Source organism: Myotis davidii, unplaced genomic scaffold (genome assembly GCF_000327345.1).
Source record: "Myotis davidii unplaced genomic scaffold, ASM32734v1 scaffold72, whole genome shotgun sequence".
In the NCBI taxonomy this organism is placed as follows: Eukaryota; Metazoa; Chordata; class Mammalia; order Chiroptera; family Vespertilionidae; genus Myotis; species Myotis davidii.
Genome location: NW_006284618.1, coordinates 6,096,869 through 6,111,986, shown reverse-complemented (window position 1 = coordinate 6,111,986; position 15,118 = coordinate 6,096,869). Strand labels below are relative to the sequence as shown.

The window sequence follows — 15,118 nt, the reverse complement described above, 5'->3', positions numbered from 1 at the left end:
GTGTGAAGATGGTGCCAGCTCAAGAAGAAACATGTTTTAAAGCCGGTAAAACTCAATCACTCCGAGAGCTGCCACTTGCAGGACGAGCCAGGGTTTGTGAAAATGGTTCAAGGTGTTGAAACTAAAGCCAGGCCCCGGGCGGAGGGCGGACTCCATCACCAATGCTTTCTCAACCACAGCCCCTGAGTGCAGCCAGAGCTCGACCGTCCCGCTCACTCACACCCTGGGCGGCCAGGACTCGCCCAGCCGTGCTCAAGCCGCCTAGGGGCTGGCCATGGGGGTGTAAGCTCGGGAAGACTGGCCAGCAGGCTGCGGGCGCCCTGAGGAAGCGCACCCCCCACTGTGCAGACGACTCGAGGGGGTCGAGGCGGTCTCCCTAACTCATCTTTATTCTTTGTAATTAATGTGTCGAGAAGTCCGAACTCGACTCCCATTCTGACCCGCGCTCCTAGCAGCAGCATTCCCGCTGACTTATCTTTATAGCAGCAACAGCAATCATTTCACACGAAACTATATTGCTTCAGAGTTAATTACATGTATTTTGCTTCTGATAAATGAAAATACCAGATGCAATTAATTGAACGGCAATCAATGTGGCCCTGCTCTTAGACACCCCGATGAAACTCCCAGACGCTGCGGCGATCCATAGTCACCCACTAATTGAAAGCACATTCCGAAGGGGGCTCTAGAAAGCCGGAACTGTTACCTGCAGGCACTTTACAGTAACTCACCCAAATAAATCTGTCCCCGAGCTCTACAGTCCACACGCTGGGCTGTCCGTCTCTTGAAGGGAATCCAGCTTCATTGGTTCACGACCACTCACGGTGATGAAACCCTGAGAGCAGAAGGACCGGGTCAGTGGAACGGAAGCCGCGGTGTCTGTGCTGTTTACACCCAGCCGCCCTTTAACTGCGTTTTCCCAGTGCCTTCGACTCCGGCTTCCAGAGGTTATTAAACGGTTTCATTAAAAATACTATTTGTCTTGCTTTAGTCACAGCGCAGATCACATTAAACAGGGGAGCAGCAGAACAAATGAACGTTTCCATCTCTCCCGACACGAAGCCAGCGTGCCGACCTAGAAGGTGACGTGTCATCGCCGTGAAAACGGCACCACGTCTCCGAGCAGCCAGCAGGGGCGCCACGCCATCAGCACTGCGGCACAAAGTATCGCCCACTGGGTGCGGAGTGCAGTTATACTCGGCAAGGCACAGGCCCACCCTGCCCCAGCGCCATTAGCATAAATGCTGACAACAGGTAATCCACTGTAACCCTGATTAACGGTTGCAGTTGTCCATTAATAGAAGGCATTTTAACTTACTACTAAAATTGATTACTCAGTTAAGAATTCAATCCTAATGTTCAATAAAATTGCACTTTCTTGGCAAATGCAATATGAAAAGAGGTGATGCATTAAACAGGACTCTCATTTATTTTCCGATACATGGGATGAAGAGCAACTGCATGGGCCTTTCGCACCATCTGAGCCACTTCCTGTCCACACAGAGCGAGTGGCAGGGGCCGGAGGGGAAGGGCTCCCCGCGGCAGGCGGAAGGCGCACAGAAAGGGCCAACACCTGGGCAGCAGGCGCGCCAGGTACCTTGCTGTGGCTTTTCCGTAGAACCCGGACTTTCAACGTTTGGGCTGCCACGCAACTGGGGTGTCTGTGTTGTGAGAGGGCTGGTGTGGTTGGTGGAAAGGAATGGCTGTGGCCAATGCTGGCCATTGCCAGCCCCACCTTATAATCGATTAGGATCCCTATAACTAATATTTTTAAAATATGTGACGTTACTGTAACCAACTTCTCAGCCACACTCTACCTTTCAAACCATTCAAATCTCAGGAAACTAGAGTTTCTTATTATAGTTTCTCCCCTTTCAATCAGCCTTGGGATCCATCCTGTGACGTATCCTGCCGGATCATGTAGCAAATCGGAGAGGGATGCCTGGATCTCCCAGGCCCCGACTCCCCATTCACGAAAGCCAGAGTCCTGTGTCCTGTTAACATAAGGAGGCAGACACCCTGGGCAGATGCAGCCAGGTCCTCCTTCATGAGGACAGGAAAGTGGTGGCAGGAGCAGTTCTGAAGACCTGCTCAAGTTCAAGAAGGAATTTGCACCCCCCTCCTCACACTACCTTAAACAGCCAATTTTCTAAATCAAGGAAAGAGGGGCAGAGACAGCCTCTTAGTGCCGGGGAGGGAGGGACTAGTATAGGCTCTCAGTAGTCCCAAGCCTCTGACATAACAGTTTTATGTTAAATAAGCATCTACTATGGCCAAGGAACCACATTTCTGAGGTGGTGAGAGCTTGCCCAGGAAACTCCTATGCACTCTTCAAAACCCATCTTGTATCTTCTGTAATACCTTCCTTGTTGAATGCCAGGCTGCTGTCTACCCTGCCTATCTCTAAGTCTCTACCAGCTAAATAAATGCCCTGATCCCATTTTATTCATATCTGGGCTTCTCCGTATCTGGAACATAGCAGGAACCAAATATTTAACGAACGGCATAATGGGATTTACAGTCCCTGACCGGTGTGGCTTGTCCTGGTGTGCCATGGGCTTCCTGTCCCTTCTATTTCAGATGCTTTCCACGGTAGACATGAAAATGTTCATGGATACATACGTTAAGTAATCAGTGGATTTTCAAATATGTAAGGGTATTATATAAATATATGTATCTCCTGATATACTTGGAATATTACTTCATACATATATGAAGTAAAACTTGGAAGTGTCTGTAACGTTACTTTTTATTTTTAGACAAAGGTCTGAAGACAAATGAACATGTTATCATCCACCTGATCCTAGCGGCGGGAACAGTCTTGCTCCGAGAGGCTTCCCAGTAAAATTAACCCGGAACAGGTAACTGCCTGTGGAGGGCTTCGCAGCGGAAGTGGCATTCCATGGGATTTCAAGACAGAAATCCGAGAGGCTGCAGACAGGCCGCTGAAGCGGGCGTTTGCAGCTGCCTGATGACAGCGCAGAGTGGAGCGGTCCCGCGTGGGTTCCCGGGGGAGATGTTCTCGGAGGGTCTCTCTGAGGACTCCCAGGGGTGCCCAAGACACAGAGGTGACTCAGTGGACTCGATCAGCACGTGCCTCCGCCAGGGCCAGGGTTGACCCTGTGACAGCAGAAGCCCAAGTCGCCAGGGATGGTGCCTGCACTCGCTCCACAGAATGTATGCACCTGCCCAGCCTGTGGTTGTGAACTCCCTCCCAGCAAGGCCTCGCCCCTCGGGCATGAAGCAGCGGACACCTGGTCTGGATATCATCTGGCAAAACCAAGGAGTGTCTGAGGAGTGAGCCATCCCTGTGCGGTGACAGGATTTACATGTGAGACCTGAGGTATTTACACTGACTGTAGCCACGCGATCCCTCCCGGAATCCCCTCCACTTGCTACAGCCCAACAAAACCCAAACCATAGCCGTGAGCTTTGAAACAATCACCCTTCATTGCGGGGGAAAACAGCCACACTGAAAGCTCATTCTTCCCACGGCCCAACACAGCGCACCTGGCACAGAGAGCGGAGGGTCAAATCCACGCGTCACTATCCCCCCCCCCGCCCCCTCCGTTTCAACTTCAGTAAGAAAAGTGCTCTCCGGGAAGAAACTGCGCATACTCGGTCTTTGTAGAGAGCGTTTACGGAAATTCTGTAATATTCATTATGTTCAGCTGGCTTTATGTTTTAAAAATGCGAAAAGACCCAACAGCCAAGATTTTAAAACTCTCGTCTTAAAATATAAGGACAGTGCGTGGAAAACTTTAAGGGAAGTCTTGGCACTCAGCCACTTTTTAAAAAACAAAACAGACTATTTTCTGTGCTGTCCCAGATGCAGTCCATCCATCCGTCCCTGGCTCCGCCCTCCAGCCTCCTGCTTTCCCACCTCTGTGCCCTGCACAGCCAGTGGGCTGGGACGGGCGAGGTGAGCAGGGGTGGCCGAGCTGGGTGCCATCCATGGGGCTGCAGGCTGCTGGAGAAATAAACAAGACAGGAGGATGCCAGGTTGGGGGGAGGGAGCCTTGGAAACGACTGGAAAAGTAAACACAGAAGGGAATCGGTAAATGGGTGCTGCTGATCAGGTCAGCACACGCCAAGTTTTGACAGAAAGAAGAATAGAGGCTCCATGAGCAGCAGCCCCCACACAACAACGTCATTCTGTGAACTCAAGCTGTGTTCCCACACCCCGGCTGCCCAGCTGGCTGCAGTGCGAGGGCAGCTGGTCTGAGCAGTCCGACCCCCAGCTCCCAGAAGCCTGGCTGTGTCCCCACGTGTCCGCAGGAAAGTCAGCCGAGCCATGACGCCGCCTTGTTAACTCTGAAGAGACCAGAGGAGTGAGAAGAGTCCTCGTCAGGGGACCAGGGCCCCCTTAACATCAGTCCGGCTCGAAGGACAGCCTGACTGCTGGGCCCCGCGCACATGCAGGCCCCAAAATGGATAGGTGTCAACTCCCATCACAAGCCAGACACTGTCGGTGTCTCAGCAACGGCCTTTCCGGTTTCCAAATGGTAGTTAAACAAGAAAACCGCCAGCGAGGCATGCATGCCTCTGTGAAATGGTCCAGAACCTTCCAGAAGGGGTGGAAGGAGAGGAGGATGCTGAGAACACAGCCCCATCAACCAACAGGAGAGCCCTGCCGGTGCTCTCCCTGCTGGAGACAAGGGCATGGAGGAGGCAGAGGTGTTCTCTAAGTGCCTTTTTGCCAGGCACCCCATTGACACCCCGTTTGACACCCCGTTTGATCAGGGGCACAGGGTTAGCTCGACAGTGACACAAAACCCATGTGCTGACAATATCGGTAACACAAACCCCACTGATGACAGAGGAGATTCTGTCCCTGACCCCACCCTACCCCTAGGGAGAAATGAGAGGTGTGGTCAATCCTATAATAAAGAGGTAATATGCAAAATGACCCTCACTCCATCACACCGTCACAAGATGGCTGCGCCCACAGTGGAGGTGGGGTTCCCGCAACAAGCGATCAGTAGGGACTTGAGGCTGTGTGGTGCTGGGCCAGGGTGGGGGACCTGAGGCTGTGCCACCAGCCCGGCGGGGCTTGATGGGGGTGGGGCCGGCCGGATCTGGGTCTCGTGCAATTTCGAGGTGCACGCGGGTGGGCAGGGACTTGACTCTGGGTCCCACAGCATGCCCAACTCTGACAGGAGGAAGATTTTCATATATGTTTTACTAATTTTCTTTCATCTCTGACACTTCTATTATAGAGAAAGGGAAAAGAGCAATATTAAAATATTTCCTCTAATTAATCCCCTTTTAATGTGAACAAATTTCATGCACCGGGCCACTCGTTTACATAAAAGAAACGTCTAAGAAGCCAAATAAAAAGAAAATGGTTGAATAACTCTCTCTCCTGCTAACAAAGTGGGGACACTGAGGAACCCTTCCTCCCGAGTTCTGCTTCTCCACATATTTCAGTCCATGGGCACCACACCACCCAGACCAACAGCTCAGGAGTGAAGGCTCTTGGCCGGTTTCCGAACCAGCTGAGCCAACAAGGCACTGCGACTCCTTCGAAACCACCCCATGGACGCTTGCTGAGCCATGGGCCACTCTGTGTGGAGGCCAGAGGTGCCCCACCCCTGACATTAGCAAGGAAGGGCTGTTTTGCAACTCTCAGGCCTCCAGAGTGGGTTTTCTCATCGCCGGGTTCTGGTCTAAAATTGAGTCCAAAACTAAGGATGGACTCCTCTTCATCAGTAAGAAGGAACCAAGTAGTGACATGGCAGCCACTGGAGTGCATCTCACAGGGGCTTGTCCTGAGTGAAGAATGCCATCCCTACAGGCGACGCTCCACCTCGTTCCATTTATGTAACAGTCTTAACAAAGACGGGAAACGGATGAGTGGTTGTCAGGGTTAGGGACTGGACGCCAACTCTGGAACTTTCTCTGAACAAGCTGGGTCTTGGAAGGAGGCCCGCTCTGTAAACAACCATGTTTCGGCCACCTGACGTGGGTGTGGCTGCAAACAGACCGCAGGGGCCCCGGGGTGCCGGGACTCTGTGCTCCTTGACCACAGCGGTGCTACGGGAGCCCCCTGCTCCCCCCACGATACAACTGCACAGAAGCAAATACCAAGTGAATACATGTGATGCTGGAGTCGGAGTATGTGTGGTGTGAATCAGTCAATTTCCTGGTCATGTTGCTATCATTCTGCAAATCGTTACCTGGGGAGACTAGGTAAAGGGTCTCACTTCCCTCACAACCACAAGGTTCTTCAATTGCTTCCAAGTAACAAATTCAGCTACAAAGTAACAGGTAGGCTCAACCCTCTGGGGGTTGGTTGGTTTGGCTGGTGCTGACCAATAACCAGGACGATTCCTTCTTCATGGACCTGTGCTCAGGGCCCTGCTGACTCAGAGAGGCCCGGAGCCCGTCCCTCCCGCCACAGGCAGTTCCCAGCTCCTGAACCCTGACCTTCGCCGCACTTGGCAAAGGCGCCGGCGACGTAAGTTCTTTCCTGGGAACGGGCACAACTGACTGGTTTCTCCTCCCAGCTGCCAGGCCCGAAGCTCCCAGGGTCACATCCCAGATAGGGCGCCTTCCCTCCCAGCAGCCCTGGGGCACAGAACGCCAGGCCCGGGGCTGGCCCTCGCTGGGCTAGTGGGCACCCTGGCAGCGAACTCCAGGGCTCCCTGACCCAGCCTGGCTAAACCGAAACCACAGGCAGCAGGCTGCGCAGGCCAAGACCGGCCCGGGCTGACGCACACGGCTCTCCGCTGGGCTGGCCACCTTCCAACACCCAGCTCCCTCGGAGAAGGTTCTGGAGTGTCTTGGCCGACCACCAGAGTCAGGCGCCCCGCAGCGACAGTGCTGCCTGTCCAGCTGCCTGGGGACCTTGCCGGTGCCCTCGAACCCCACATCAGCATTTGTGACAAAACCCAGTCACACGGTATCAACCCAAAGCTCTGTCCTCCCAGAGCCCCTGCGGCCTCCCCTTCCCCGAGAGCTGCTGGCACGTCACCCCAGCCCTCTCCATAACTCCCCGCTGAGTCAAAGAAGCCAAAAGAAGGGAATTACAGAAGCATCGGTGCCGTTTCTGCCTTTATTGTCCTCAGGGTCACCCTCCTCAATTCCCCCGCCAGGAGCTTATCCTGATGTCTCCAGTGACAATCACCACGGGCCTCCCCCTCCCAAGATGTGCCATTAAGTACGTGTCCGGGCGACGACACATTTCAATCAATGCTCTCCCCCCGATTCTCCAAACCCGTAAGGAGCCGCTGACGCAGAAAGCCGAACCGCATCCAAATCACCAACACTGCCCAGCTTCCAGGCTGCCAAAGAAATAACCAGGGCTCTCCCCTGGGAATGAAAATTACATTCTACATGAATTAAATATCTAACTTGATTAAACATGTTTATGTCTCCGCAATGACATTTAAAGTAGAAGTAATCATTTTCTTTCTTAAAAGAAAAACTCTTTCAAACATAATTTGAAGCTGTCAAGCTATCTCCTGCTGCAGATCTCGTAAATGTCACATACCTTCAAAGGGGGTGGCAGTTCCCTTTAAACACGCAACTCCGCGCACTGCGTCTGCATCCAGCGCATTAAAATACGCCGCTGGCATTTACCCTGATTAAGTACAGCCCTCGCCCCTTCTCCGGCAGGTCTGTGTGGGGCGCGGCACCCAGCCCCTCTCCGTACACCGAGACTGGTGAGGGCCGCTGCGGCAGGCGGGCTGCGGCCAGCAGGCCCTGCACCAAGTCACACCCCCAATGCCTTAAGGGGCGAAGGTATTCCCTGTGCCTCCCCGTTCCCCTCCCAGACCTCCTGAACTCCGTGTAACCCAGTTCTGCGCAGCATCGCGGCCCAACTGTAAGACTGTTATTCAGATGCAGGAAGGACTCGGAACTCACTCTCCCAAGTCGATGACCTACATACTCAATTGCTTATTCTCCAACAACTCGGTAGCAAACACGTGCTATATTTAAACACAGAGCAGATCCATCTTCCTTCTGAAACACTTCAATACAGATAAGCCTTATATTCCGGCCGTCCTCTTCCTTTCAACATGAGGAATGCAGCCTTGTCAACACCAACGGCTCAGGAAACCCCGGAGAACAGTATGCTCCATGTCTCCATGACTTTAGTAACTGGAGACGAGCATCGTTTTTGTAAAAAGCCAACATGAGCAGCATCCCCACTGGAACATCACTCCTGCTCCCCGGCCCCAGGCAAACAGCAAGTGCTCCACAAAAACCAGCCCCGGTGGCTGCAGGTCAGGTCCGCGTGGGTAGCAAGCATGCACACACCAGGCGCCCACGGGGGCTGCAAACGCCGCTGACCACTGCGCCCTGGGCCGGCACCCACGTCACCTGGGAAACAGCAGCGCCGACAGAAGAAGGCAGCGACCTCGCAGGGTCGGTCCTGGTTTTTCCTGGGGGACGGGGCACAGCAGCAGCTGCAGGAACCCAGCCTGACACTTGTCAACAGCCCTCAACGGCCGGAGACCTCTCTCCCAGGACAGCTCCCAGTGAATCACTCCTCGTGGTGAGCAGCTCAGGACACACTGTCTCTGCAGCTCAGAGGGCTGTTCCATTTAGAGTCTCTGTTCACAGCCGGCTCGCCTGATGTTTGCAGCTGCTGTGCCTGCATTCTTGATCACCTCCAGCCCTTCCCCAATCTCGCCCCTTCAGAGCCCTACTGTGTTGAGTCCTCAGATGACTTTCCCGGAAGAGGCGGGATAAAACAGAATCCACATTAGTACCCTATTAACCGCCCCCACCTCCCCCCGGCCCTGGCCTATGGGACTCGGAGGAGCAGCGAGGCTGCTGGGTCGCAGGCTGGCCCAGCCCACTGGGCGGCTGACCTGCAGGTAGCCAGTCACCTAGGACACATGCTGAGCCGGCCCCACGCACTGAAACAGACTAGAAATGCACGTGAGACTACTCCATGGTGATCCAGTGGGTCCAAACCCAACTTCTGTTCGCCATGAAGCCAGAAAGCGGGGCACAGACGGGAAAAGAACCAGGAGGCGAAGACGGCGATCCGCCCGCCACTGGGGAGAGGCAGTGGGGGGGTGGGGGTGGGGGCAAGGCCAGGCCAGGAAAAACCAGTCCTCCTGCTGGATGTCCAGGAAGGCGGAGAAGCAGGCCCGTCTACATCGGAGGCCACGGCTGCTGTCTCCAGAGCGGTGCCGCCCCCAGCAGGGCAAACGGGGCACACTCCCCCAAGCACCTCCCTGTGGGCACAGGAACCGTTTCCTCACCCCCCACCTCTCAAGCAGAAAACCAACCTTCTGCTGAATGGTTTAAAGAACAGCTCGGTTTTCACGATGGGCAGCGGTGTAACATTTTATAGCTGCTTTCTAAAACTAAACATACACCTAATTCTACAACTCAGCAATTCCACGTCTAGGAATTTATCCAAGAGAACTGAAAACATATGTCCATAAAAAGACATGGACAAGAATGGGCCACAGTAGCTTTATTCAGAAAAGCCAGGGGCTAGCACAGCCCGTGTCTGTCCACAGGTGAGGAAACACTGGGTAACCAGATTCCCCGTGGAATACGACGCATCGAGTGATAAGGAAGACAGGCGATTTGGTCTTGGCTACAACATTCAAACCCACAAAATCAGGTTGAATTTAATAAAAAACAAAAAGCTTCTGCAGAAAGGTATGGGTGGTGTGATATATATCTACGTAATACTGCACATACACCCAAGTCTGTATGTGTAGCGTATGTGTGCATGTATGTACTTTATATACTACATTCTCAAACAGGCACAAGTCATCGTACTGGGGTACAAACGTGGTTGTCTAACGTGATCATGTGGTAGGCGTGGGTGCTGCCTGGAAAGGGGCCATCAGGGGACTTTCTGGAGTGGGAGTATGTTCCAAATCTTTTCAAAATAATTTTTAAAAATATTGTAATTGATGTTAGAGAGAGGAAGGCAGAGAGAGAAACCTTGATGTGAGGGCGGACCATCGACTGGCTGCCTGGCACACCTCCTACTGGGACGGGGCCTGGGAATTGGGCATGTGCCCTGACCGGGAACCGAGCTGGTGACCGTTTCGGTGCCCAGATGACACCCAATCATCCCACTCGGGCCAGGGCTGCTTGAGGTCTTGACAGGGACTTGGGGTGCACAAGTCGGTCAGTATGCTCAGGATCCACGCGTTGATTTTACCTCACGTTCCCACTCCCACCTCTGGGATACTGCCCCGAAACCTCGACCAAAAACAAAAGGACGAACCACGGACAAGTCACCTTCGGGTAATGAGACACTTGCTGAAGGGATGGAGCGGAGCAGAGTGAGGCCAACAATGCAGCAGAGAACCGTTGCCAAGGAGACAGACTGATGGACACAGAGATGGACAGAGAACAGCGCTGGGTGTCAGAATCTGGGGCTGGGTGTGTGCTCACTGTAGAACCACGCCCATTAGGGGAACCTTCTGCGCAGGTCAATCCAGAACCCCGTCTCTGGAACAAGGGCCAGAGAAACACCCGCCGGGCAGGTGTCACTTCCCCACTACGAGCTAAAGCGCCACTGACACCCAAGGTGCCGGGTCTTGGTCAGGTTTGCGTGAACGCAGGCTGAGAACACAGGAGGTCCCTGCATGGGGAGGGGTCACTGTGGGAACAAAACCCGGGCAGTCCCACCTACACCGGCCTGTTCCCGAGCCTCCCTCTCCAAGCACCTTCAGGGCAGTGGAGCCTTCTGGCCACCACAGCTCCGGAAAGAGCAAACAGATGAGCCCAGCGCACGGCACACCCTCTGCTGAACACCACGCGTCTTCCGGGCCGGCGTTAAATGCTGTTGTCCCATAAAGTCAGACTTCTCCGTCTGAAGCGACCCCAGCAGCTCATTTTGTTCGGAAGCAGTAGAGGCGCCCGGGTCTCTCTTGAACATAAGAATCCAAGGTCATCTGACCACTGAACCAAACCTGAACTCCGATGCCAACAACTAGAAACACATGGATTAAACTCTCGCTGCCTCACAGCCGTGGCACCGAAGTGACGATGTGGTCACCACCGGACTTTCCCTGGTCAACTTAGAAAGCTGAGCGACTGTCCTTGTCCTGGGGAACGTCCAACTCAAAAACTTTCAAGTTTGCAAAAAACGCTTCCATGTCCATCAAGCCTAAGATACCGTGAAAGCTCGGGCCCAGAATTACTGTACAAGCCACTGACAGACAAAGAAAACTAGACACTGTCAGGTGGCATGCTACCAAGTTTATGACACAACTCAATCCCAGAGATGTTAGAATGATGAAAACCAGTGAAATAATGGTGCTTTTGTTGAAGTTTTCCAACAGCAACAGAAGTCGCCATGTCATAGATAGGGAACTGCAGCCAGGGGCTAGGGGACTTGCCAGGGGCCACCCAGCTGGTGAGGGGCAGTGTTGGGAGGGGCAGCTGACTCAGCACCCGGATCTGGGTCAAGGTCCCGGCCCATCCAAAATCTCTCGAAGACGGAATCTCGCTCCAATGCCAAGGTTCTGCTTCAGATGGCAAGTCAGGCACCATGACTATCATATTCTTTACACTCATTTGAATAAAAAAAAACTTCAATGAAATATGGATTTTCATCTGCATAACACTTTACCAACAAATTCCACAACATTCAAGTGAGAACAGATGATGCACTAAAATATCAAAAACAAGAATCGGGTTTGGTAAACAGTGGAGCGCTATTTTCACATCACCCTAATGGATTTCGTTTCAATAAACACAAATCAGCAAACACTGACAAGTTTAATGGTATGGTGCAAAACCGTATTTTGAGTGACAGCCCCAGAAAACAAACTCTTTTTCAGCAAGGGACAGACATCAGAGAGAAAAATCAGAATGGATGACTTAGTTCTAAGGGTTCAGTAGTCCCTGGATCTGAGTTTGGCCCTGAGCCTCTTCCAGATAAAGCTCCCTGGACTGTGATGAACAGCAAGGAGGGGAGCCCTGGAGCCTGAATCTTGCTCAAACTGCCCCCGACACTCTGATCCCAGGTGTCTGGTGTATGCAAATACGTGTAGAGTATGTGGGTCAGCACCCACAAAACATGACACACAAATCCCTGGTCCAATTCTTGCCCAGGGCAGCCTCCTGCCTCTGCGTCATCTCAGAATGGGTAAAGCGTCAAGTGCAGCCTGCTGGGAGGCATCTCGGACTGGGGTGGGATTCAAGCCCCGGTGGCCCAGACTCCTCCAGACCTGCTCACCTGCCCACCCGTCCTCCACTCTGTGTACCATCCCGTCATTGCTCTGCAAGTGGTACCCAAGTTAGCCCTCAGCCGTCACTACTCACACTTTGTTACGCTCAAGTGTGCAAGGCCAGGAGGCAGAGAAATCCATGGACACCCTAGACCAGTGGTTCTCAACCTCTGGGGTCGCGACCCCTTTGGGGGCTGAACGACCCTTCCACAGGGGTCGCCTAAGACCATCGGAAAACACATATATAATTACATATTGTTTTTGTGATGAATCACTACGCTTTAATGATGTTCAATTTGTAACAATGAAATTGGGGGTCACCACAACATGAGGAGCTGTATTAAAGGGCTGCGGCGTGAGGAAGGTTGAGAACCACTGCCCTAGAGAAATGCAGGCAGAACCGTCTCTTCCCAGGGTCTGAGCCATCGCGCCCTCTGAACACAGGTGGCGGTTTGGCGGCTGTCATCTGAACACAGCTGTAAAGTGTAAGTCATTCTAAGGACTGGGCTGGCCGTTGGAATCGAATGAACCAAAATGAACCAATTCAGTCACTCAGCCCCCAGAGCCTCAGAACTTCCTTACGACACAAGCGCACCCATCCCTCCAGACTTCGAGCTCCTCGGGCAGGAGGAAGCGCCTCGCTTTAAGGTGCTCTCCTGAGCCAGCAGGTGCGAGCAGCACAGGAGGAACTGCCCGGAGGGCCTGCAGACACCCCTCACTTCCTGGCTGTGGCCCCCAGGCCAGAGATGTTTTTCCCATGGGCAATACAATACAGTTTGGTTCCAGAAACAAAACACGCACAGGCCTTCAAGACTTCACCTGTATATTAAGCAAGAAACAAAGACTAAGGTCAGAAGGGACAAACACAAGCTTTCAAAAGCCATGTCCTAGAGCCCCCAATGACCAAACTCTTAAACCCATTACCTGTTTCCATTCCCACAGCCACTCGTCAGGGACTTGCTATCCCTCCCACGTCACGGGTGGGGAGCCAGAGCTCAGCCCCATGCGAGAGTCCACAGCAGCAAAAGCACAAACCCCAACCCAGTCCAAGTCAGTGCACCCAGTGGGAGCCCCTCAGCAGAGGCCGTGGCAGGGGGATTCGGCGGAATGAGACTGAGCTTCATAGGATGGACCCGCTGCTTCCTGCCATCCAACCCCCTGCACCCCAGGGGCAGGGGTGGGGGGTGGAGGGTGGGGCGGTAACGGCATGGCTCTAGCTCTGAGCTCAGGGGGCCAGGTAACCCCAGGCAGGGTGCGGGATCTGCTGGGCTCAGGATCCTGCTGGTCCCGTCACTGCCGGAGGCTACCCAGTGACAGGACCCACCAGGTTCCCAGGGGAGAAGAAAGATCCAAACGAACTTGGCTGGAAACCGCCACCCGCCACCGGAGAGCAAGGAGAACCTTCAGGTGAACGAGGGCAAAGCACCAGCACCCCAGGCGCCCAAGGGAGGAACCTCCAGTCTGAACCTCGTGCTCTCCCTCGTTCCCTCCCAACCCGGCCTCTGAGTTGGCACAACCCCCCCCCTCCCGCAGCAGCAGCTGAGGCCGCGGGCACCACCGCGGGGCCAGCTAGCGGCGTCTCCCCTGGTCCAGGGCCACACGGTTCCCACATGCTCCCTTCCTCTTACCAGGGGCACCCATAGCCCTGGCCACCCCTCCCCCGAGCCTCCACAAAAGCCCATTGACCCACAAGCAAGATTCCTGGAAAGGCCCAGGGCGTCCTCCACTCCCCCTTCAGCACCCGCCGCACCCCACACCCCTGCTTCCCTCTCTCCTGTCCTATTCACAGAACTTACCCGCCTCCCACCCGACACCGAGGAGACACTCACGGAAGCTGGCTTCTCTCCCTGTAAAAATGCACACAGGACCTTCCCCACCCCATCCCCCTTGACTCATGCCAGTTTTGGGGGGCACACACCCCCACCCAGGCATGGAGCCCCAACAGGCTGGCAGGCCCGAGCCAGCTCTGCTTGGTTTCCTAGGCGACAGCCGCTCTCCCCCCGCTCTCCCCTGCCAGCTGCACACTGACTGAGGCAGAAGGCTCCGGAGTTCCTTCGCAGGGAAGCCGCTTTCCTGGTTTGGGGAGGGCCGCTGCTTGGTTTCCTAGGCGACAGCCGCTCTCCCCTGCCAGCTGCACACTGACCGAGGCAGAAGGCTCCGGAGTTCCTTCGCAGGGAAGCCGCTTTCCTGGTTTGGGGAGGGCCGAGCTGGCCGGACCCGGCGGCCAGCTCTCCCACCTTCAATCTACCCCGCCCTCCGCCCCACAGACACCTGTCCCGCAAGATTGATTCCACTTTTGCTCCAGGAGAGCCTCGCAGAGCTACTGACAAGCCCCAAAGACCCTCACCTGGCGGTGGGAAGACTGGGCCCCCTGTGGGGAGCAGCACCCCTCGGGGAGCAGCACTCCTCGGGAGTGGCCCTGCAGGAGAGGTGTGCCTGTCCCCAGGCACAGAGAGGAGCTGGGCCTCCCAGATGCCTCTCCCTGCCCTTGCCCCCACCCAGCCTGGGGGGCAGGAAGTTCGGACCTGCTGGGCCAGGGGCAGAAAGGAACAGCTGAGGCCGCGGGCCGGGCAGTGGTTCTGCTCATTAGAACCACCTGGGAGCCAAGGTGGCTCCGCCCACTGCAGCCCACACCCCAGCTCCCTGAAGAGGCTCCCCTGGTGTCAGTGTGTACGATGGGACCTGTGCCCAGCCTGGGACCACCCGCCCTCCCTGCCTGGCCTCCTGGCCACCACGCTGTGTGCCTGTGTGGTCCCTCCTGGCAGGCAGGACCTGGTCAGGTGTGTTCAGGCCCTCATCCCGGGCCCGCTCGGCGCTGCTCGCCTGCCCCCGCATGGCTGGAGGTGACAGAAGGCCGCCCCCTAGCAGACACTGGAGGTGACAGAAGGCCGCCCCCTAGCAGACACGGGGGAGAAGGGCAAGGACAGCCCCCTGCCTTTGGCAGCCTGGCTCAG

General features: G+C 54.8%; 1 protein-coding gene across 2 annotated transcripts in view; it reads right to left on the bottom strand.

Moving 5' to 3' along the window:
• The window catches only part of CTBP2 (C-terminal binding protein 2), a 90,455-nt gene that overhangs the window by 69,907 nt on the left and 5,430 nt on the right, over positions 1 to 15,118 (bottom strand). For both annotated transcript variants that reach the window (XM_006754940.2, XM_015572895.1), the window contains exon 2: positions 732 to 835. The gene's annotated coding sequence lies outside the window, so the exon portion shown is untranslated. The remainder of the gene's footprint in view (positions 1 to 731; positions 836 to 15,118) is intronic.